General features: G+C 35.5%; 1 protein-coding gene across 1 annotated transcript in view; it reads right to left on the bottom strand.

Moving 5' to 3' along the window:
- Positions 1-24,820, bottom strand: part of LOC138700373 (endothelin-converting enzyme homolog) — a 122,182-nt gene extending 97,362 nt beyond the window's left edge. Inside the window, exon 1 of the mRNA XM_069826959.1 lies at positions 24,758-24,820. The gene's annotated coding sequence lies outside the window, so the exon portion shown is untranslated. The remainder of the gene's footprint in view (positions 1-24,757) is intronic.
- Between the last annotated feature and the right edge of the window lie 1,449 nt (positions 24,821-26,269).

Here is a 26,269-nt window from a genome sequence, read left to right as displayed (position 1 = left end):
GATGTAGATATTTAACATAGGGGAACGTCAGAACTCGAAAAAAATCTCAACTGCGATGTTATTTGCAATGAAAATACCCAGACCTGACCGGGATTAGAGTTCGAATCTCCTGCTTGAAAGGCTGATGGTCTGGCCACTTAGCCTCCGCAGAAGACGCGCTGCTACGGATAAATAAATCCATTCATGGATATTCCCTCTGAATTTATTTCAACTTACGTGGTTGGTCAGATATAAAACCCAATATTAATTGAAAAAGCCCGGCGCTTGCTTATGTAACAGCGATAAAGAGATGATGATGATGATGATGATGATGATTAGACTTCGTTGAATTACCACACGCAGCATGCAATCAGGTTGCCGATGTACGGTAGTATAGAGGAGGTGGTGAGCGACCGCCCGATCTGGTAGTATAAGCAGTTCATGTTAAGAGTTGTGACCGGTCCAAATAGATAGAGCAGCTACAGCTAATGTATACCTATGTAAGCACTTGTTTTTGCATTACTGTGGTTGGAATAGTCAAAGCTTAACATTTGTTCAGTGCAGACAAGAATTCAACCAAACATACTAAATGAGAGTGTCGCTGTTCCAAATAATTGCCCCTGGAATACCCTTACCCCCGCAGCCAGTCTTGACCCGTTGGGGAACGTGGTTGGATGCTGTTAATTATTATGCAGAACATTACGGCAAAATAATGGAGGTAACTGATGCATTGGATAGCACAGACAGTTCCGCTGTTGCAGCTATAAAATCATTGCCTTCTGAACAGCTATTGGAAAATATTCTGTTCATTAATTCTAATTTTAAATTCGTATCCAAAAGTATCATCACGTTAGAATCGTCTAAACTACAACTCTCATAAGCTCTTAATATAGTGGATAAAGTACCACAAACCGTTATCCAAAATAACAATAATTCACTAATTTCAGAAAAAGTGAAATGTAAGTTGAGAAACATTATTGCTAAAAATTCTGCCTATTCAAAACTTCGTATTATAAATTATTTACCATCAAGTCAAGATAAGACATCTGAAGTTGGTGTACTAAAAAGTAGTGATTTTCGTTCTTCAAATATGTACGTATTACATCGTGTGATGTTGAACATACACTTTCGCAAAATAAAAACTGTTTAAGTGACCATCGGAGGAGGCTACTTTGCAGTCGCTCAAAATGTACGTAACTCTTCACTGTAATGCACATATTCAAGGATGATGTGAGTATCTTACATTAAATTTTAAGAGTTAATATATCACACTGTAAAATAATTGTGTATTTACATGTTTAGACAGTTGCTACTTGAATGATCATTCATTATATTTCTTGAATGCAGGATACAGGTTTTATTGTAACCGCAGTATACTGCTCAGTGTTTACATTAGAGGCATACTCCATCCTTTGCACGTCCCCTTCTTATACAGTCCATACCGCGTGCGCAGTAAACCTTACGATTCCCGTGGCAATTCCACGAAGTCTAATGATGATATTATTATTATAATCAGTAACAAATATAAATGACACTCGGGAGGAAATTAAACGCAGAATAAATATGGGAAATGCCTGTTATTATTGGTTGAGAAGCGTTTGTCATCCAGTCTGCTGTCAAAAAGCTGAAAGTTAGAATTTATAAAACAGTTATATTATCGGTTGTTCTGTATGGCTGTGAAACTTTGACCCTCACTTTGAGAGAGAAAGAGAGGAACGGTTTTCGAAAATGAGGTGCTTAGGAAAATATTCGGGGCTAAGAGAGATGAAGTTACAGGAGACTGGAGAACGTTAAACACAAAACTGCACGCATTGTATTCTTCATCTGACATAATTAGGAACGTTTGAGATGGGCAGGGCATGTAGCACGTATGAGCGATTCTAGAAATGCTTATAGAGTGTTAGTTGGGAGGTCGAGGAAAAGGACTTTTGGGGAGACTGAGACGTAGATGGGATGATAATAAGTTATTAAAATGGATTTGCGTGAGGTGGGATATGTTGTTGGAGACTGGATTAATCTTGCTCAGGGTAAGGGCCGATGGGGGGGGGCCTTATGTGAGGGCGGCAATGAACCTCCGGGTTCTGTAAAGGCCATAAGTATAATAATAATAATAATAATAATAATAATAATAATAATAACACCAGTAATAATCTTCTGGTGGTGTGGATGAGAAACCTTGATGGCCTTAACTCCACCAGAATGAATAAATGGATGGATGGATGGATGGATGGATGGATGGATGGATGGATGGATGGATGGATCGATGGATGAATGAATGAATGAATGAATAAATAAATAAATGAGTGAATAAATAAATAAATGTGTGAATAAATAAATAAATGAATAAATAAATACTTAAATAAATAAATACGTAAATAAATAAATACTTAAATAAAAATAAATAAATAAATAAATAAATAAATAAATAAAATGTAAATAAATAAATGAAAATAAATAAATAGGTAAATAAATAAAATAAGTAATTAAGTAAATAACGAAGTAAATAAATAAATAAGTAAATAAGTTTATAAATGAATAAGTAAATAAATAAATAAGTAAATAAATAAATAAAGCTATCAGGCCTTCCCTTCCACACCACGAGAAGATGGACAGAGTGTTGATGAAATAATGACGAGGTGAACTTAAATAGCAAACAGAAAACCTGCCCCAGCAGTAGTTTTTTTTCGACCACTAACTCCACTTACACTTGTCTCTATTTCAACTCTAAATTCTGGAATATTGTCAATGCATTAAGAAATAAAATTATATAAGTTATTTGCTTACCGATTCCTTTACGCGGTTTATGAAATTGGTGATGACTTCTCATCCATAATGCTGCTGGAAACCTTGGCACGTACTTATCCTGCATCCTTCTCTGTATCGCTCAGCCAATCAAATAAGTTAGAGTTTCGCAGAAGTCTAGGATTTATTTTAGGCCTACAGATAACACTCGTACTCTTTTAGATTTCTTGTAAACTTGAACAGCGACTTTATTAAGTAATGTAAAATCTCTACAGTCCACTGTCATTCACGGATATGTAGCTAATAACTCCGCGAATATCTTAAATAAAAACACGTGGTACAAAAAGAGACGTCTGGATACGATGTGCACTGTAACATATCTGCAGTGATACTAACAGACTGTGCTATCCGTGTAGCTGAAATGCCAACATCAAAGATCGTAAGGAGAGGGAGAAGATTTCCCTCCTGTGCATAGCCTATATATCAGCAATGATGCTAACAGATTGTGCTATTCGTGTAGCTGAAATACCAACATCGTTCTTCGGAAGAAGAGAGAACATTTCTATTCTGTACATTCAGAAATTTCCATAAACATAATAATAATAATAATAATAATAATAATAATAATATTAATAATAATAATAAAAATTATTATTATAATAATTTATTTACTATTTATTTACTAATATATATTAGTACAGCACATTAAATATATTTAATGTGCTGTACAACAGCCAGGGGTCAATAATAGTTCAGCACAAGACAATTCATTAAAAAAACATTAATAAAAATACATAGGAATAATTATCAAAATATGACAATAAAAAATAATGGTAATTGAAAATAAAAGGATAGAATCATATAAATGAATATAATACAAATGATATAAAAGATGACGAGAATAATACTTACTTACTGGCTTTTAAGGAACCCGGAGGTTCATTGCCGCCCTCACATAAGCCCGCCATCGGTCCCTATCCTGTGCAAGATTAATCCATTCTCTATCATCATATCCCACCTCCCTCAAATCTATTTTAAAGTTATCTTCCCACCTACGTCTCGGCCTCCCTAAAGGTCTTTTTCCCTCCGGCCTCCCAACTAAGACTCTATATGCAGTTCTGGATTCGCCCATACGTGCTACATGTCTTGCCCATCTCAAACGTCTGGATTTTATGTTCCTAATTAAGTCAGGTGAAGAATACAATGCGTGCAGCTCTGCGTTGTTTAACTTTCTCCAATCTCCTGTAACTTCATCTCTCTTAGCCCCAAATATTTTCCTAAGAACCTTATTCTCAAACACCCTTAATCTCTGTTCCTCTCTCAAAGTGAGAGTCCAAGTAGGGGCGTGAGCAGACGAGAATAATAGTAGAATAATAATAATCCGAAGCACGACAGCCCATGAAGGACTATGGCCGACCATCCGGCTGCTGGTCTCACGTCCACATGCCGAAGTAGAGGTGAACGATCATCCAACCAGAATGGAGGTATCGTGTGGTTAGCACGATGATCCCCTCAGCCGTTATAGATGGCTTTCGTAACTGGATTTCGCTACCTATCGTAGCTCCCCAAGTGCATCACGATGCTGGGTGGGCACCGGTCCCATACACTGGCCGAAATTTCATGAGAAAATTTCTTTCCTCATGAGGACTCGAACCAGCGCGCATTCCGTAACGCGAGTCCTAGGCCTAGGCAGAATGCCTTAGACCACGAGCCACGGCGCGGGACAATATTAGAATACATAATATCTAAACATAAGACATAAATTAATAACTGACATAAAACTCCAAAAAATACACACCACACCCTAAATGGATCCAAGTTCAATCCATCCAAATTAGCATATTTTATACATCTGGAGACCAGAGAGAGAGATTTAGAATTTCTATTATAAAAAGGTTTTATGAAATCTTAAACCCTTAGCAGGAATACAAAGACTGATAGTCTATTGCTTATGAATGATTCACAATCAATATCACCCTTAATGACTTTACAAAAAAATAAATAATCAAGATCTTGACGTCTGGAAAATAAACTGCCAATTATCCTCCATTTTTCACTTGTCTTTTTTTCTATTTCAGTTAGGCCTACACTATTCTAATCAACTTCTTGAATTGAACCCAAATATTTAAATTTATTTATCATTTTAATTCTTATTTTTCAATAACTATCTTTTTTATCTTAAAGGTTAGAAAATAAATAAATAAATAAATAAAGAAATAAATAATAATAATAATAATAATAATAATAATAATAATAATAATAATAATAATAATAATAGAAATCGAATTTTATATACAAATGATAGTAAAAACTAACTCTTGAATTAAAAAGGAAGACTTCGATATTTAATGATGTCATTAAAATTAATATTTTCTCATGAAATTCGGTCAGTGTATGGGACCGGTGCTCACCCAGCATCGTGATGCACTTGGGGAGCTAAGATAGCTATCAAAGGGAGCTATAACGGCTGGGGGGATCATCTTGCTAACCATTCGGGAGGAAATTAAACGCAGGCTAAATATGGGAAATGCCTGTTATTATTCGGTTGAGAAACTTTTATCATCCAGTCTGCTGTCAAAAAAGCTGAAAGTTAGAATTTATAAAACAGTTATATTACCGGTTGTTCTTTATGGTTGTGAAACTTGGACTCTCTCTTTGAGAGAGAATAGAGGTTAAGGATGTTTGAGAATAAGGTTCTTAGGAAAATATTTAGGGCTGAGAGGGATGAAGTTACAGGAGAATGGAGAAAGTTACACAACGCAGAACTGCACGCATTATATCTTCACCTGACATCATTAGGAACATTAAATCCAGACGTTTGAGATGGGCAGGACATGTAGCACGTATGAGCGAATCCAGAAATGCATATAGAGTGTTAGTTGGGAGGTCGGAGGAAAAAGACCTTTGGGGAGGCCGAGACGTAGATGGGAAGATAATATTAAAATGGATTTGAGGGAGGTGGGATGAGATGGTAGAGACTGGATTAATCTTACACAGGTTAGGGACCGATGGAGGGCTTATGTGAGGACGGCAATGAACCTCCGGATTCCTTAAAAGCCATAAGTAAGTATTATTATTATTATTATTATTATTATTATTATTATTATTATTATTATTATTATTATCCCCAAAAAGGAAGGCCGGACCCTAGCGCTACCTTCATCTCAGATAACTATTACGCTTACCACCAGTTAGACGCATTCCAAACCTACATAGGCTGATTACGCTAAGGTCCGCTGAGTATTCAGGTTTCGAAGCAGGCAAACACGCTAATCTCTAGACCAGTCATCTCCGCGCGTCGCCAACCGAAGATTGCGGAATGCTATTAGAATGATACTTACTTACTTACTTACTGGCTTTTACGGAACTCGGAAGTTCATTGCCGCCCTCACATAAGCCCGCCATTGGTCCCTATCCTGAGCAAGATTAATCCATTCTCTATCATCATATCCCACCTCCCTCAAATCCATTTTAATATTATCTTCCCATCTACGTCTCGGCCTCCCCAAAGGTCTTTTTCCCTCCGGCGTGCCAACTAACACTCTATATGCATTCCTGGATTCGCCCATACGTGCTACATGCCCTGCACATCTCAAACGTCTGGGTTTAATGTTCCTAATTATGTCAGGTGAAGAATACAATGCGTGCAGTTCTGTGTTGTGTAACTTTCTCCATTCTCCTGTACCTTCATCCCTCTTAGCCCCAAATATTTTCCTAAGCACCTTATTCTCAAACACCTTTAACCTCTGTTCCTCTCTCAAAGTGAGAATCCAAGTTCCACAACCATACAGAACAACAGGTAATATAACTGTTTTATAAATTCTAACTTTCAGATTTTTTGACAGCAGACTGGATGATAAAAGTTTCTCAACCGAATAATAACAGGCATTTCCCATATTTATTCTGTGTTTAATTTCCTCCCGAATATAATTTATATTTGTTACTGTTGCTCCAAGATAATTGAACTTCTCCACCTCTTCGAAAGGTAAATTTCCAATTTTTATATTTCCATTTCGTACAATATTCTCGTCACGAGACATAATCATATACTTTGTATTTTCAGGATTTACTTCCAAACCTATCTCTTTACTTGCTTCAAGTAAAATTCCCATGTTTTCCCTAATCGTTTGTGGATTTTCTCCTAACATATTCACGTCATCCGCATAGACAAGCAGCTGATGTAACCCGTTCAATTCCAAATCCTCTCTGTTATCCTGGACTTTCCTAATGGCATACTCTAGAGCAAAGTTAAAAAGTAAAGGTGATAGTGCATCTCCTTACTTTAGCCCACAGTGAATTGGAAATGCATCTGACAGAAACTGACCTATACGAACTCTGCTGTACGTTTCACTGAGACACATTTTAATTAATCGAACTAGTTTCTTGGGAATACCAAATTCAATAAGAATATCATATAAAACTTCTCTCTTAACCGAGTCATATGCCTTTTTGAAATCTATGAATAACTGATGCACTGTACCCTTATACTCCCATTTTTTCTCCATTATCTGTGGAATACAAAAAATCTGATCAATAGTCGATCTATTACGCCGAAAACCGCACTGATGATCCCCAATAATGTCATCTACGTACGGAGTTAATCTTCTCAAAAGAATATTGTACAAAATGATAACGAAATGTAAATCGGACGCATTGATGCTGATGTGTGTGGAGGGGGGGAACAACTGCGACCTTGTCCTCCACAAAAGTTACTATGGATTTTTCAGACAAATACTCCAACTCGGAACGTCCGCATGACCGATTGATGGACTAAACCAAGGACCTATCGGAGGAAGAGTCGATTGGGTATAAAAATATAAGTAGATTCACAAAGCATGGAGTAAATATTTTCACACGATGTGATTTTTACGTGTACGTAATACCAAACATCGATCTGAACTTGCATGACAAGGCGTAACCCAGGGCATAACCGATTGATTTTTAATGATCCGTGTGTTAGCAGTGTGCCAATACCGCAGCAGAAAGTCTTTGGAAATCAATTTGTCTGGAAGTACCAAGAAATATTAGCTCTAAAAATATTTGACCTCCGCTTATTTTTCTATAGGTATATTCGCGTCTGTGGCTCAGGTGCTAGTGCGCTGGTCTTCTTACCATGCGTCTCGAGTTCGATCCCCAGCTAAGTCATAATGAAATTTGTGGTGGGTGAAATATGTACACGGTGCAGAGTAGAATGCTGCATTGGAGTTAAATCGCTCGTTTGAACTCGGTCGGTTGTCGCACCCTCGAGTGAGATAAGATCGGTCGTGATACGCTCGTAATAAATTGAAGCACAGTACAAGGTCATCTCACCGACATGTCTTATCTTGTATGGAAGGCGACAGATAAGATACACATATGTTTTGCTCACACGATAAAAATAAGACTTTATTTTCTGCGTTTATGACAGACGTTTAATGGAACAGTCAATGGAACGTACCAAAACAGTAACATGAAGTTATAAATAAAATAGTATGAAAAACTTCGATATACAGTTATTATTGCTAATTAATAATTATTCAATATTTGATTTACCACATATATAATATGATAGGTCCATACATAGTGTTCCGCCTATATATTGCGACAATGTATAAACGTTTTACAAAATATTATTGATATAGCAGTAGATTAATAACAATATTAGTACAGAGATAACGTCACAGAAAATATAATAAAACGAATAATCATGCTGCACAACTGTTACAGACGCAAAGATTGATACACTAATTATTGGAGATTATTATTATTATTATTATTATTATTATTATTATTATTATTATTATTAATACTAGAAAACTTGATACAGTTCTTGCATTATCGTGATTGTGTTCTCCGTTTATAATAATTACATTTACATCCAATAACATCTATCAGATGTGGCAAAAACAAAATCACTCCTGTGTGGAAAAAAATAAAAAACATTTACCTACAACATTTATATTACATTTTAAAGCAAGTTTTGTAGTTGTACTATGGAGAGGTTAGTTAAACACTGCAAAGTTTTGAAATGATAAACATGTATGATGTTACTACACAGTTCATCACTGTAACAAGAACGAATGTCTAACGCTCGGCTTATACCGTTCGAGGATTTATCGCTCGTGACAATTTTACCCATCATGCATGTGCGCTACCTATCGGATTATGCTATGAACTACTTGGCGCTCGAGCGAAAACTTCCGATGCAGACCTCTGGTGCAGAGGATTTTTCTGGGAGTAGTAGTCCCATTTCCCATTATCAATCCACCAACACTCTCCACTTTCTTCCTCATTTCACCTAACTTCTTCAATACCGTAGTTAAAAATAACCTAGGATGAAATTTTGGGGGCGTTACTGATTTCCTATGTTGACCTAGAAAGGACTTGGGTCTCAGAACTTGGGGTTTATCAGAAACTACTCTGAGGACGGGACCTGGCTCACCCGGGCTGATGAAGGATGGCCCACCTGTCAGCATCGGATTCACGAATGTTACCCAGGCCACCTGTCAAACTAAACCTAAGTGCAAGGATCCGTTCCGGGTGCATCCCTTGAAGATCCAAAAGCAGATTTTGTAAGATTGTTACCGAATAAAAATCTTACTTACTTGTCTTCCTCCGACTACACAGTTTTTTCTTTCCATTTTAATTCCATTATTTTTATATTAACGTCGGATCAGATTATGTTGAAAAAAGATCATTCACTTAGAATCAAGTATAATAATTCCTCGAGTATAGTTTCAGTTTCTAAAATAGGCCTGGGCTCTAATACCTCAATACAGTCACTGCAGACTACCTCTTAACTCCCTACTCCACCTTACCCAACAGAGACAATAATGTTTTGGTTCGATACGAGTACACAGGAAGGTAAGCATTGCTCAGTGGCGGATTGTATACGAAAAATATAAATTTTAGCACAAGCTTAAAATAAAACCCATTCTTAATGCGTACTTTACGAGTCTCTACAAATTACAATCATTGACTGTAAATATTTTAAGTGTTTTAAATGAACCATTTTTCCTTCTTTCTGTTAAATACATTTTCTTCTTTCCTAATGGCGTGTTCGCTACCAAATTCTTCTAATGTAGCACTCATTTCCAACATCCTAGCTTTGTTTTGTTTTCGTATGTTCACTGAAGAGCAGACCTGAACTAAATAGGGTTGGATGTCGTCAAGTTACGCTCCATACATACCTAAACTGTTCCAGGTCGCTTGGAGGCTTTAGGGAATCAAACGCAGGACTCTACTAATAACAAACCTTAATTGAATATTACTTTACAAATACGAAGAGTATTAAGAAAAGATAGGCCTATGTTAAAAGGGAAGTAGTTCTAATAATGGAATGATAACAACAGTGAAAACTGGACTATAGGCCTAGGTGTATCAGTTGGAAAAGGTAAAGAAACTTGTGAATTTTAAGTCCTGCTCTATTTGAAAGTAGTGGTTGGAAATATAGTCGGAAGAAAAAGTGAAAATTACAAAAATATCTTACCGGCATAGCCAACTGTACGAATCAGACTATGGATTTCAGGGATACGAACTACTACTGCGCGGTCACCCTCTTTGTTTATGTAAAAAATATTGATCAATTGTCGTTCTATGATTATTGATTGTCAACTATATTTCAATGTCATGTGTTACTGATATTCTCAAAGGAGTACATTATTCATAATACGATGACAGTTTGTTTGTGTTATATGCTTTTGAAGACTTTAGAAAATTACATTATAGGAGGCTTTAAGATAAGGACACGAAATTATTCTTTAAATATTTATGAGTACAGCACTAAATATTGCTTGGCATTTGTTTATTGTTTCCAATGAGACAGAATATATAATGATATTACTAATGAATTTAATGAGGAATATATGCCTTACTTACTTACTGGCATTTAAGGAACCCGGAGGTTCTTTGCCACCCTCACCTAAGCCCGCCATTGGTCCCTATCCTGAGCAAGATTAATCCATTCTCTATCATCATATCCCACCTCCCTCAATTAAATTTTAATATTATCTTCCCATCTACGTCTCGGCCTCCCTAAAGGTCTTTTTCCCTCCAGCCTGCCAGCTAACACTCTATATGCATTTCTGGATTCGCCCATACGTGCTACATGCCCTGCCCATCTCAAACGTCTGGATTTAATGTTTCTAATTATGTCAGATGAAGAATACAATGCGTGCAGTTCTGTGTTGTGTAACTTTTTCCTTTCTCCTGTAACTTCATCCCTCTTAGCCCCAAATATTTCCCTAAGCACCTTATTCTCAAACACCCTTAACCTATGTTCCTCTCTCAAAGTGAGAGTCCAAGTTTCACAACCATAAAGAAAACCGGTAATATAACTGTTTTTATAAATTCTAACTTTCAGATTTTTTGACAGCAGACTGGATGATAAAAGCTTCTCAACCGAATAATAACAGGCATTTCCCATATTTATTCTGTGTTTAATTTCCTCCCAAGTATCATTTATATTTGTTACTGTTGCTCCAAGATATTTGAACTTCTCCACCTCTTCAAAAGATAAATTTCCAATTTTTATATTTCGATTTCGTACAATATTCTCGTCACGAGACATAATCATATACTTCGTCTTTTCGGGATTTACTTCCAAACCTATCTCTTTACTTGCTTCCAGTAAAATTTCCGTGTTTTCCCTAATCTTTTGTGGATTTTCTCCTAACATATTCACGTCATCCGCATAGACAAGCATATGATGTAACCCGTTCAATTCCAAACCCTCTCTGTTATCCTGGGGAATATATGCTTAACGATAAGAAATGTATATACTGTTCGGTAAAACTCCGTCATAAAATAATATTTTTTTTACTTGTTTATTTAACGACGCTGTATCACTATTCGGTCATTTAGCGTCTATGGAATTGGTGATAGCGAGATGGTATTTGGCGATTTGAGGCTGAAGATTCGCCATCGATTACCTGACATTCGCCTTATGATGGGAAAAACCTCGGAAAATACCCAACCAGGCAATGAGCCCAAGCAGGAATCGAACCCGCGCCCGAGCACAACTCTGGATCGGCAGGCAAGCGCCTTAGCCAACTGAGTTATGCCGATAAAAGAATATTATTTGACCTGTCAGTTAGCTTTTAATTTGATGAATATTTCCGATCAATAAACAAAGAATTCACCGTAAACATGGTAACTATTATATTCTGGCTTGCCTTGACTCCTTGTACGCCCTCTACAGGGAGTTTCTTTCAGGGATGATGGCGAAGCGCACAAGTATCAATTTGAGATAAGGAACCATGGTCCAGAAATGACAGCGTCGAAAGTTACAAGCAAAAATAGTCATGGAATCTTTCACCACATACACGAGCAGTTACTAACTTGAATTAAATTATGTTAATCAAATAAAGAAAATTTCAAGTTACTATTGGAAATACTGCTTACTTATTAGCTATTTATTTTTGTGTTTTAAAGAGAGAGGGTTACATTGTTCTGCATTATCAAATATGTCCATGTAATCATTTATATTGCAGGATAAAATAACCACTGCAGCAATATAAAATACGTATAAGATATCTTATAAACCCCTTATAGAAATAAATCTAATAACAAATAAGAAAATCTAAAATATGCTTTTGTATTCTCTCCTGTTAAAAACACTCACGTCAGTACTCGCGCGGATTACATTTGTAATCCACTCTAAAATTCAGGTTGTTTCCGAGGTGGTGTTACAAACTTTCAGGGATGATGGCGAAGGGCACATGTATCAATTTGAGATAAGGAACCCTGGTCAGGAAATGACTAAGTCGAAAGTTACAAGCAAAAATAGTTGTGTCGAAATGAAATAATTTTATTCTTCTGTACACCTTATTTATGTGTATTTATCTGTACATCTTACACATACTGTATTCATCTGACGTTGTTTACGTTGTCTACTTACAGTATTCCATTCAGTGCGCTGTCTGAGGGATGGGGACAGGAAACTACACTAAAGCAATGCAGATAGCGTAATGTGTAACGGACATGGTCGGTCCTGATATGCACGTCTGTAGACAGCAGTGTATGTGTACAAGTTGCAGTGTCCAGTCTATCAGTCCTAGTGAAATGGAGGAGTACACGAGAGCGGAATATGCAGACATGATTTTCGAATACGGATGAGCCAATGGGAACAGTAGACAAGCTCACAGATTGTATCGGGACAAGTATCCACGTAGGAGACATCCGGTCCATATCATTTTTCCACGACTGTTCCAAAAGTTAAGGGAAGGAGGGCACGTGGTGTCAAATTACAATTCCATTTCCACACAACTATTTTTGCTTATAACTTTCGACTCAGTCATTTCCGGACCATGGTTCCTTATCTCAAATTGATACTGTACATTAAATGGATCGAAATCGCCTACATGTAAGTTAGCATTTTAGTACATCTGGAGACCGGCGAGAAAGATTTAGAATTTCTAATATAGAAGAGTTTGTGATGTCTCATGTCCTTCATAGGAATACGAAGGCTGACACTGTTTAAGAAAGATTGACAATTAAGTCACCTTTAAGGACCTTACATAAGAATAAGTAATCGAGATCATGACGTCTAGCATACAAGCTTCGACATTTAAAGTGCTCGCATTTTTTTATCATAGTTATACCCCGGCTTCGAGACATGGGACCCGATACAATAAGTTTACTGTGCATATACTATAGGTTGTTACTCGCTGCAGGTAGTGAAAGGTAGAGATGTGTTGAGGAAACAACTTTGCTTTCTAGAATAGAGTACGATAGTATGGGGGAACACACACATATGGACATTCTGAAAGTAAATATACATTACAAAATGCCAATGCCAAAAGAATGTGAAAAGCATTTATTCTGCTGTGTTTTATAAGCATTTGTGTTTAATTATACACAGTGTTAATGGTGGAAATAAACATGTAGCAAACTTAATTTCATTTATCCCATTGGTCGTCTTTAGGAAGTGCAGTTACAGTACCGAATTGCAATGTACTACAAGATACATTTTTAGTGTCTCAAACATAAATCTTTTTCAGTTATCTGCCAAACACAGTTTGTACAGTGAAAAGCTGCGCTCTGCATTGGATGACGTAATAGGAGCAAAACGAAGAAACCTAACATCATTGCAGTCTCTAAGAGACAGTCCTTTATTCTCGGGTGACTCTATGTCCACTAATTTGCTGTTTATATTACACAATGTTCCATATCCGTTATTTTTACATAAATTGATTTCCACTTCTGTTTTACAAGTTCAGTAACCGGTGTACTTGGTGTCTCATTAACTCTCTGTGTCATTTCCTCAGTTAATTTGAGGGCTTTCGGCATCTCTTGCTCTGACTTTTCTAACCGTGTAATAGTTTCAGACACAGTTTGAAAATAGATTTGTGTGAAAACCAAATTATTCGTCAGAACCTTCAAATCCAGAGCGTTTTTCTTTGCGTATTTGTTGGCATTCATTCTACAGTACCCCACCCACTGTACGCTTTACCACTACACTCAGTACGCCGTTATGCGGATTTCCCACTGAACTGCTCTATCGGGTCCGAAGTCTCGAAGCCTGGTTATACCCAGAGTTATTAGGCAGAAATCTGTACGAACATAATGAAATAAATTTCCTTTAATAATAATAATAATAATAATAATAATAATAATAATAATAATAATAATAATAATAATAATATCTATTATGCCTGTGTATTCAGCGTAATGCTCTGTAATGTCGCTTCTATATACTACTACTAATTGAACCGTTAGCAAAGCAACATATTACATTTTTTCCGACAGAACAGCGAATAAATTCCTCTTCCCATTCTGTACGAAACCTTCTGATCCTGCTCGTAGAGACAGAGGGTTTGTAGAGCGACATGGTACCGACACTGCTTACCTTCAGTACGTGAGCGAGACAGAGAGCAATGTACAGGAAACTCTCCTCACCAGTATGAATGTCTTTGATTACACGATGTAATCACGACACCCAGTTTGGTCACCGCTGGTCTAATCCTCGATGCTGGTGATGAACTAATAATTATTCATGTTGAATCTTTCGTACACTATTTTTAACACTTGAATATAAATAATTGATTAAATGGCGATCTTACTCGTGTTAATTATGTAAGCATGTGCGGCTTACAGCTGTTTCGGTGCTATTCGACACCATCCTCAGAGCCTACTAGATCTCGGCGCTATCTCAACTTCGCTGCCTGTTGTGTGGGTGCGTTCGTGTGATGAAGAGTTGTGTCAAATAGTGTGTGTTCTAATACACATACACAACACATCTAATCACCCAAAACAACACAAACATGCTGCATTCAGGACAATGGTACACAGATTACTCAACATACCCATGAGCCAACAACACTACAATGAAGAAGTGAACACAATCAAATACATAGCACAAGAAAATGGTTACAACCCAAACATAATAGACAACATCATAAGGAAGACAAAACAAAAACTCAACAAACACAAAAACACACAAAACACAACACAAACACAAGAACACAAGAAATACAACACACTAACATACGGAAACAAAAACACACACAAGATCGCATCTTCATTCAGAAAACAGAAATACAACATAGCATACAGAACAGAAAACACACTACAAAGACATCTCAACACACAAACAACACAAACAAATAAATGCAACCACACAGGCGTATACAAACTCACATGTAATAGTTGCGACAGTTTCTACATTGGACAGACAGGCAGATCATTCCAAACTCGATACAAAGAACACATTAAAGCAATAACCAGAGGACACAATACATCTGCATATGCCGAACACATAACTAATGGTAACCACACATACAATAACATAAATACAGACATGGAAATCCTACACATACAACTCAAAAATCAAAAACTCAACACACTAGAACATTATGAAACATACAGACATACTAAAACACACCCCGATCAAATTCTCAACACACAGATCAATTTCAGAACACACACACTGTTTGACACAACTCTTCATCACACGAACGCACCCACACAACAGGCAGCGAAGTTGAGATAGCGCCGAGATCTCATAGGCTCTGAGGATGATGTCGAATAGGACCGAAACAGCTGTAAGCCGCACATGCTTACATAATTAACATGCGTAGGATCGCCATTTAATCAATTATTAATAATTATTGGTATTTATTTTTCAACTTTCAGCTTGTAGAGCATATTTTTGCATAATTCATTCAAAGTACTACACAGAGGTCACTAAAATCTTCAAATAAATTCGTCTATCTTACCTGTTCTTACAGTATTTAGCTACAGGTCCCCTACTTTTTCTAGTGTTTATAAATGATCTTGCCCCCCTAATAAAAGATGTAGGTCATCCCATATTATTTGCAGATGACACAAGTATAGTAATTACAGCCAACAACTTCAACACATTCCAATCTTCAACAGAGGAAATTCTCTTCAAAATATGTGACTGGTTCTCAGTCAATAAATTGGTATTAAATTGTAACAAAACTAACATAATTCAATTTAAATCCTGTCCAAATTCAACGTCGCAAATTTCTAGCGCAATAATTAATAATAGATCCCTATTAGAAACAACAAGAACCAAATTTCTTGGCTTAAAAATCGATAATGTGTTAAATTGGAAAATTCATATTAAAGAAATTACCCCCAAACTAAATTCAGCTTGTTTTGCTATTAGATCTACGCAAAAAATAGAAAGCCTAAATATCAATACCTTAAAAACAATATACTTTGCATACTTCCACTCGGTAATGAGTTTTGGAATAATATTCTGGGGAAATTCCACAGATAGTAATAATATATTTCTATTACAAAAAAGAGTAATTAGAATAATAGTAGGTGCCAAATCTAGGGAATCGTGTAGGACTATTTTCAAAAAACTACAAATAATGCCCATGGCTTGTCAGTATATCTTTTCATTAATAATCTTCCTCGTATGTAATCGTGAAAACTTAGTAACTAATCCAACAGTTCATAGCATAAATACACGTCAAAAAATGACTTTCATACTCCATCGGCAAGTCTATCGTGCTATCAAAAAGGAGTGCATTATATGGCAGTAAAAATTTTTAATAGCTTCCCTATCGATATAAAAAATGAAACTCAAAACATAAAATTATTTAGGGCTAAATTAAAGAAGTACCTAATTTGTCACGCCTTCTATTTTGTAGGTGAATTCATGACACTCAATAACACTTCATGAAATTGATACTAAAACTTAGTGTTGTACTAGTAGACTATATTGTAAATCTGTTCTTTATATATATTTCATCTAGACTGTGACTATAAATTAAGACTTTATAATAGTATTTAGTTTTTTGACTTGTTCCATATTCTAGCTGTAAGCATGTATGAATACCATGGAATGTTAATAAATACGATACAATACAATACACTCAATACTTGTTATTAACACCTACGATCTATCATTATTTTGCGTAGGAAATTAATGTAGACTTACTTGATGGTGCATTTCCCTGCATAGCAAACACCCGAACCTCGCACCACGTGTTATCTGGGTAAGACATAACTAGACACAGTACTTTGTCCCAGGAGGGTACCACATCAAGTATTGCTGGAGTTTTTTTAACTGGATGACGCACGTGGACTTAGCTAGCGAAGTACTTGACTGACGGCTCACGCGACTATTGTCTCGTAAAGTGGGGCGGAATAAAATGTGGACTACTTTAACAAATACACTTAATATTTACAATTTACATTATTTAGGTACTCTGTGAACACTAGAAAACGCTATTTTTTTTACTATTGACACTGTAATAAAGAATGTATACCTACATTGATCAAATATTATTTACAGTCTGCCGATCCGAAGTTGCGCTCGGGCGCAGGTTCGATTCCTTCTTAGGTTGATTACCTGGTTGGGTTTTTTCCGAGGTTTTCCCCAAGCGTAAGGCAAATGTCAGGTGATTTATGGCGAATCCTCGGCCTCATCTCGCCAAATACCATCTCGCTATCGCCAATCCTATCGTCCTTAAATTTTATTTTTTATTTAACTAGCTAGCTAGTGAGTACAAATTAAATTTATAAAACAAAAATGTTTCTAGCTACCGTACACACTTTTGGAGTAACGGTTAGCGCGTCTGGCCGCGAAACCAGGTGGCCCGGGTTCGAATCCCGGTCGGGGCAAGTTACCCGTTTGAGGTTTTTTCCGGGATTTTCCCTCAACCCAATTTGAGCAAATGCTGGGTAACTTTCGGTGCTGGACCTCGGACTCATTTCACCGGCATTATCACCTTCATCTCATTCAGACGCTAAATAACCTAAGATGTTGATACAGCGTCGTAAAATAACCTACTTAAATTAAAAAAATCTAGCTACTACCGTCAGAGCCAAACTCGTGTTCGGTGTGGTTTTAGTCAATAATAAAACATAAAATTTACAAGGACAGCTTACTAAATTCAGTAAGTACCTTAATTCAAACCAATAAATAACACACAAAAGCAAAGAGAAAATGAGAAATAGAAAAAGAGAGAAAAATACACATTTAATATAAATTGACAATCGGACAGAACCTAGTGATATTGAATAAAAACATGAATATAATCGACAGAAATAAGAGGTAAAAAAATACACACATTTTTTAATTTTTTTTAAAGCTCCAATTTTAAAATATTTCAAATTTGTAAAATGGTTTGTAATTTTATTATAAAGTCTTGGGCCGAAACTAGCACCATGTTTAAGAGCTGCACTTATATGACATTTAGGCTCAATTAATGGGAAAGTAGACTTTTGTCTTCGAGTACGATATTCATGTCGATTAGATTTAAGTTTTATTTGATTTCTGTGGTAGTAAGTTCGTAAACTATATTTATAAATTTATTCAATAGTTAATACTTTAAAATCAGTAAAAGTTAAAGGTAAAGGTATCCCCGTAACATGCCATGAAGGCACTTGGGGGGCATTGAGGTAGAGCCCATGCTTTCCATGACCTCGGCGATAGAATGAGATAAATTAGATTTGTCAGGTAATCCATATTTTGGTTAGAGAAATTTTTATTAATCTTCTGTGTAATAAAATTAATGGATTAAGTACAGATGATGCTACTCCACCCCAATTTATTATACCATATTGTATTAATGATTGTACTAAAGCTAAAAATATTATTCTCAATGCCTCCTTAGTGATAAAATTTAGAAGTATTATGAATTTATAAATTGTCTTTCTTATACTTGTACACATAAATTCAATTTGTTTATCCCAACGTAAATGCTGATCCATAATAATTCCTAAATATTTGACTTATGCGGAAGGTGTTAACCTCGTAGTTGATACAGGGTCGTTAAATAATCAAGTAAAAATATAGGTATATTATTTACACTATTAAGCTCTAATTACGCCAAAGTTAGATGGAACACGAAGGCAACCCTTATTAGTATTGCCACGCCATGAAAGAATTACGGGGTATGTGAACCACTTTTGTGAAGCAAACTTTTCTCTTTCCCTTGATATTTTGCAAGTACAGTAATTATAATTCTAATTATATGTTCTCAACTTAGTCCATTAGGGCCTAGGACGGTCAAGAAATCTAGTCCATGCAAACGTAATGAGGACGGATTCTGACATTCACCTACTTTTAAAGAACAGCTGATACATTCAAAACATGCACATGTTGACTAGCCTCTCTGACTGATTGGCTTGACTAACTGAGTAACTGACTTTATAACAAAACTACAAATCATTTTCCAAATTTGAAATATTTTATTAATTGAACCTTTCAAGAAGGAAAATTATCAAATTGTTCATGATATATAATACATTAACAAATGGTGTATTTTTTTACCTTTTTATTTCTGTCGACTATATTAATGTTTTTATTGAATGTCATTTTCTTTGTCTGATTGTCATTTTACATTAAATGCTTTTTCTCTCTTTTTTTCTTCATTTTTCCTCTTTTTTGTTAGTTGTCTCGTCGGTCTGAATTAAATTCATTAGTGTATTTAGTAAACTGTCTTTGTAAATTTTGGGTCGTATTCATAGACATTCTTAGCGCGGGCTTCCGGTGGATGATCAGCGAACTAACGTTTTTCGTATTCATATACCAGTGTTAGCGATATGATATGATATATGATATGATATATGATGATATATGATATGATATGATATATGGTATGATATGATATGATATATGATGAAATGAATCCTGTACAAGTAACCAGTCGATAGTCGGGGCTAGTTTAGCACGCTTGTAGCGCGGGCTAGCGAAATGTCTATGAAAAGCACCCTTTATGATATATTGTTGGCTAAGACCACGCCGTACACGAGCCTGGCTCTTACGGTAGTGGCTAGAAACATTTTTGCTGTATAAATTTGAATTTGTACTCACTTATCCTGCTAGCTAAAATAAATAAATAAATAAAAATAAATAAATCAGACGGGTGAAATTCCGGCCATTTTCAGCAAAAAATCGCATTTTCGTTTTCTTGTAAGAAAATGAATCAGAAATCTCTTATTTATATGTTGAGCAAATTCCAATGCTCTGCCACGCTCGAAAGCATAAAAATTACGCAATATATAAATCGCTGCACCCTTGAACTTCAATTCCATGCAAATTTTACAATGTGTTTTCTCACACTTCTTTTTAAGCACATTTCGTCAGGTTCGAAGGGTAAAGGCTGTTACAATTTTGATGCTAGGAACATGGTGTTGTGGAAGAGAAGGCCTGATGGCCTTAACTACACCAGAATAAGTAAATAAGTAAATAGGTAAATGGGTAAATGGGTACATAAATAAAGAGATAAATAAATAAATAAATAAATAAATAAATAAATAAATAAATAAATAAATAAATAAATAAATAAATAAGTAAATAAATGAATGAATGAATAAATAAATAAATAAATAAATAAATAAATAAATAAATAAATAAATAAATAAATAAATAAATAAATAAATAAATAAATAAACACATAAATAAATAAATAAATAAATAAATAAGTAAATGAATGAATGAATGAATAAATAAATAAATAAACACATAAATAAATAAACAAATAAGTAAATAAATAAATGAATGAATGAATGAATAAATAAATAAATACATAAATAAATAAATAAGTAAATAAATAAATAAATAAATAAATAAATAAATAAATAAATAAATAAATAAGTAAATAAATAAATGAAAGAATGAATGAATAAATAAATAAATAAACACATAAATAAATAAATAAATAAATAAATAAATAAATAAGTAAATAAATAAATGAATGAATGAATAAATAAATAAATACATAAATAAATAAATAAATAAATAAATAAATAAATAAATAAATAAATACATAAATGAATGAATGAATGAATAAATAAATAAACAAATAAATAAATAAATAAATAAATAAATAAATAAATGAATGAATGAATGAATGAATGAATAAATAAATAAATAAATACATAAATAAATAAATGAACAAATAAATAAATAAATAAATAAGTAAATAAATAAATGAATGAATGAATAAATAAATAAATACATAAATAAATAAATAAATAAATAAGTAAATAAATAAATGAATGAATAAATAAATAAATAAATAAGTAAATAAATAAATGAATGAATGAATGAATGAATGAATAAATAAATAAGTAAATAAATAAATAAATAAATAAATAAATAAATAAATAAATAAATAAATAAAGGACATTCTTACTGCAAGTTCTATACATTGTAATTAATAAAATAACACATGGGTTTTATGATTGAATTAATACTTTTTGAAATAAAAAATGGAATATTTATAGTGGCAATGGAAAATTTACATTTCTAGGTTTGCAGTCGTTTATACTTTCCCCCCTTTTGTAGTGAAGGTATAACAAAACTTGGAGAAAGTTACAAAACGCAGAACTGCACGCATTGTATTCTTCAACTGACATAATTAAATCCAGACGTTTGAGATAAGCAGGGCATGTAGCACGTATGGGCGAATCCAGAAATCCATATAGAGTGTTGGAAAAAAGACCTTTGGGGAGGCCGAGACGTAGATAGGAGGATAATATTAAAATGGATTTGAGGGAGGTGGGATATGATTGTGGAGACTGGATTAATCTTGCTGAGGATAGGGACCGATGGCGGGCTTATGTGAAGGCGGCAATGAAATTACATTATGGGAACCCTATGTGAATGTTTTGTGAAAGATCTTACAGAAGTTAGGACGGAGCGGATGCCTAAATGTTATCAGATTTCAACAAATAAAATATAACTAATGTGATGTGTTTCAATGTCTGCGTTTCTTCTGTATTCCATTTCTTTTTCGAATTTTCGTATTTTCAATCTTGGTTTAAGCACCAGAGAGATAAAAAATAATAAAATATGCTTTTAAATCCTCTGAAAGCTTAAATATGCATTAATAATTTAAACATGCATACTATAACATATTGACATTTGTTTACAAATAAATTGAAATGTATTTATGCAATGATAGCGTATGGACACAACGCAGAACTGCACGCATTGTATTCTTCACCTGACATAATTAGGAACATTAAATCCAGACGTTTGAGATGGGCAGGGCATGTAGCATGTATGGGCGAATCCCAGAAATGCATATAGAGAATTAGTTGGGAGGCCGGATGGAAAAAGACCTTTGGGGAGGCCGAGACGTAGATGGGAGGATAATATTTAAATTGATTTGAGAGAGGTGGGATATGATGGTAGAGACTGGATTAATCTTGCTTAGGATAGGGACCAATGGCGAGTTTATGTGAGGGCGGCAATGAACCTCCGGGTTTCTTGAAAGCCGTAAGTAAGTAAGTAAGTAAGTAAGTAAGTAAGTAAGTTGCCTTCATGCTCCAGCTAACTTTGGCACAATTAGAAGGTAAAATAGGTCGTTATTGCACAAACTATCATGAGCTTAACAGTGTAAATAATATATATTTTTTTAAATTTATTGTTTAACGACCCTGCATCAACTACGAGTTTATTTAGCGTCAATAGGATAAAAAATGTGAAAGTTAGAATTTATAAAACAGTTATATTACCGGTTATTCTTTATGGTTGTGAAACTTGGACTCTCACTTTGAGAGAGGAACATAGGTTAAGGGTGTTTGAGAATAACGTCCTTAGGAAAATATTTGGGGCTAAGAGGGATGAAGTTACAGGAGAATGGAGAAAGTTACGAAACACGGAACTGCACGCATTGTATTATCCACCCTACATAATTAGGAACATTAAATCCAGACGTTTGAGATGGGCAGGGCATGTAGCACGTATGGGCGAATCCAGAAATGCATATAGAGTGTTAGTTGGGAGGCCGGAGGGAAAAAGACCTTTGGGAAGGCCGAGACGTAGATGATAGGATAATATTTAAATTGATTTGATGGAGGTGGGATATGATGGTAGAGGCAGTATTAACCTTGCTGAGGATAGGAACCAATGGCGGGCTTATGTGAGGGCGGCAATGAACCTGCGGGTTTCTTGAAAGCCGTAAGTAAGTAAATAAGTAAACAAGTAATTAAGTAAGTAAGTAATTAAGTAAGTAAGTAAGAAATTAAGTAAGTAAGAAAGTAAGTACGTTCTCCAACCAGGAGATCAACCGTGAAAGGAATGTGCTTACTATTGCGTTATCTATTGGAGCGAAGTAGATAGATAATATTATTGTTATAACGTCAGTTTAAAAACCATGCGCTCTCGTGCATATGTTATTTCCTATATGGAGGGATTACAAGACTAGGAGATTAACAGTAATCTAATTTTGTAACTAGGGTAGTATAAATATGTGTGTAACAATGTTATTGTTTGTGCTGTGAGAGCGAGCCAATAGAGATACGAGTACCCACGTGTGTGACCTTATGACATCAAGATTCATTCACTGCATTACCCCGCTCCGTTTCATTCCGCAAAGACTTTCTCGTGGTTGGAGCACAGTAAGTAAGTTATACGAGAACTAATAAATGACTTTTTCCTGTCACATCATATGATATTTTATCACGATTTTTTTTCGAAATTAATGCGAAATTCTGTGGTCTCTAGCCCATGATGTAAGTTACTCGTCAACTGCAACACAAAGCAAGTAAACAGCTAACAACTACAGTGAGTGAATAATTTCGAGGGAAAAATTGTTCCGGAGCCGGGTATCGAACCCGGGACCTTTGGTTTAACGTACCACTGAGCTACTCGGGAACTCTAACCGACACCGATCCAATTTTTCCCTCTATATCCACAGACCTCAAAGTGGGCTGACAACCGTCAAGCAACCAACTTCGAGTGCACACTAACTCCGTGTGACTTAAATTGTGGTTTTCTGTTAACAAACAGTAACGTGTATTATGCAAATCAAGATTTCAGGTACAACTCCCTGTAAAGTTGATTTGAATAATTTCGAGGGAAAAATTGTTCCGGAGCCGGGTATCGAACCCGGGACCTTTGGTTTAACGTACCAACGCTCTACCTCTGAGCTACTCGGGAACTCTAACCGACACCGATCCAATTTTTCCCTCTATATCCACAGACCTCAAAGTGGGCTGACAACCGTCAAGCAAACAACTTCGAGTGGTCTCAGCGTTGGTACGTTAAACCAAAGGTCCCGGGTTCGATACCCGGCTCCGGAACAATTTTTCCCTCGAAATTATTCAAATCAACTTTACAGGGAGTTGTACCTGAAATCTTGATTTGCATAATACACGTTACTGTTCGTTAACAGAAAACCACAATTTAAGTCACACGGAGTTAGTGTGCACTCGAAGTTGGTTGCTTGACGGTTGTCAGCCCACTTTGAGGTCTGTGGATATAGAGGGAAAAATTGGATCGGTGTCGGTTAGAGTTCCCGAGTAGCTGAGTGGTTGGTACGTTAAACCAAAGGTCCCGGGTTCGATACCCGGCTCCGGAACAATTTTTCCCTCGAAATTATTCAAATCAACTTTACAGGGAGTTGTACCTGAAATCTTGATTTGCGAACTACGGTGAGTGTCGCCATCTCAGAAACAACTAAGGCACAGTAATTCAACGGGGCACGACCCACGCAGCCTTTGATTGTACACAGTAGAGGAACTCTAGAACACGGTTAACCTGAAGCCACCTTGTTCTCTCCTATCGGGCACTAAGTATCGCCGCCTGGTTATATATAGAAGAATGAACGTTTCCACTCACCGTGACTGTCAACTCGTGGCTCAACTCTGCCCGCTCCAGCATGTCTCAACCGCAGTAGCGCGTACTGACCACTGAATTGTGTCCGGTGTCTTTATTCTTGTGCAGGCCTACTTATCTCAAGGACGTGCTTATGATCGATATGACAACGCGCACGGGGCTCGTCCGTCACTCAACTAACATCCAAACAAATGAGTTGCGAACTGCGGACGTATTGAACATTGCTGACTTACCGCAAAATCTCCAGAATCATGTTTCTGCACGGACGTACATATTCGTATTTTAGTAAACTGAGATCCTGTAGAGAACTTTTACTGCAATAATAGACCTAATTTGTTTGTAGTATAGTATATAACTCGTCGTGGTCTAAGGCATCTTGTCTAGGACTCGCATTAAGGAATGCACGCTGGTTCGAGTCCTCATGGGGGAAGAAATTTTCTCATGAAATTTCGGCCAGTGTATGGGACTGGTGCCTACCCAGCATCGTGATGCACTTGGGGAGCTACGATAGGTAGCAAAATCCGGTTGCGAATGCCAGCTGTAACAGCGGGAGGGGGGGATCATTGTGCTAACCACACGATACCTCCATTCTGGTTGGATGATCGTCCACCTCTGCTTCGGCATGTGAGCGTGAGGCCAGCAGCCGGCTGGTCGGTCTAGGTCCTTCACGGGTTGTAGTGCCACGGATTATTATTATTATTATAGTATATAACTTCATATAATGTTTATTTTTAGATTAAATAGGAAGATAAACGTTGAAACATTGACAAAACATACAAGTAAATAGATGTCCACACCTGCGGAGTAATGGTTAGCGCGTCTGGCCGCGAAACCAGAAAAATTGATCTATTTATTTTTTTAGTAGGTTATTTTCGTTTGTTAAGAAACGTGGTGATAGTCGTTCGTTTCGATTTTTCTTCGTTTACGAAATATGACTTTAAAATCGATGCTACTTGTGCCACTTCTTGCGCGCACTCCGATGCTCATTATTCCGCTCTCGCATTAATACTCTAGTCTATTTTTTTTCTCTTGTCTCCTCCATAAGACGCGTAAATAAAATATACTTACTGAAGAACACAACAAGAAGAAGAGAATGCATGCAGAAAATAATAAAAAAAAAATGAAGAGAGACACGTTGATTCAAATGGTTTTCAAACATAACTAACTTACAGAAAATAAACAAAAAAGATTCTGTTACCAGTAAACAAATCGTGGAAACAAATTACTGCAGATTGTAATTCCAATAAATCGGAAAAGTCTCAAGTTAAGTTATGAAAATATAATGAAGCGTGAAATCTGCAAATAACATTATTATAAAATTAATAAATAAATAGATAAGTAAATAGTTAAATAAGTAACTAAATAAAGTAAGTAAAAAAATAAATAAATATATAAGTAAATAAGTAAATAATGAAGTAAATAACTAAATAAGTAAATAAGTAAGTAAATAAGTAAATAAATAAGTAAATAAATAAATAAAAAGTATATAAATAAATAAATAGATAAATAAACAAA

The sequence above is a fragment of the Periplaneta americana genome, chromosome 5, assembly GCF_040183065.1.
Source record: "Periplaneta americana isolate PAMFEO1 chromosome 5, P.americana_PAMFEO1_priV1, whole genome shotgun sequence".
Lineage (NCBI taxonomy): Eukaryota > Metazoa > Arthropoda > Insecta > Blattodea > Blattidae > Periplaneta > Periplaneta americana.
Note: the sequence above shows the minus strand (reverse complement) of the source record. Positions and strands in the feature narration are given on the sequence as shown.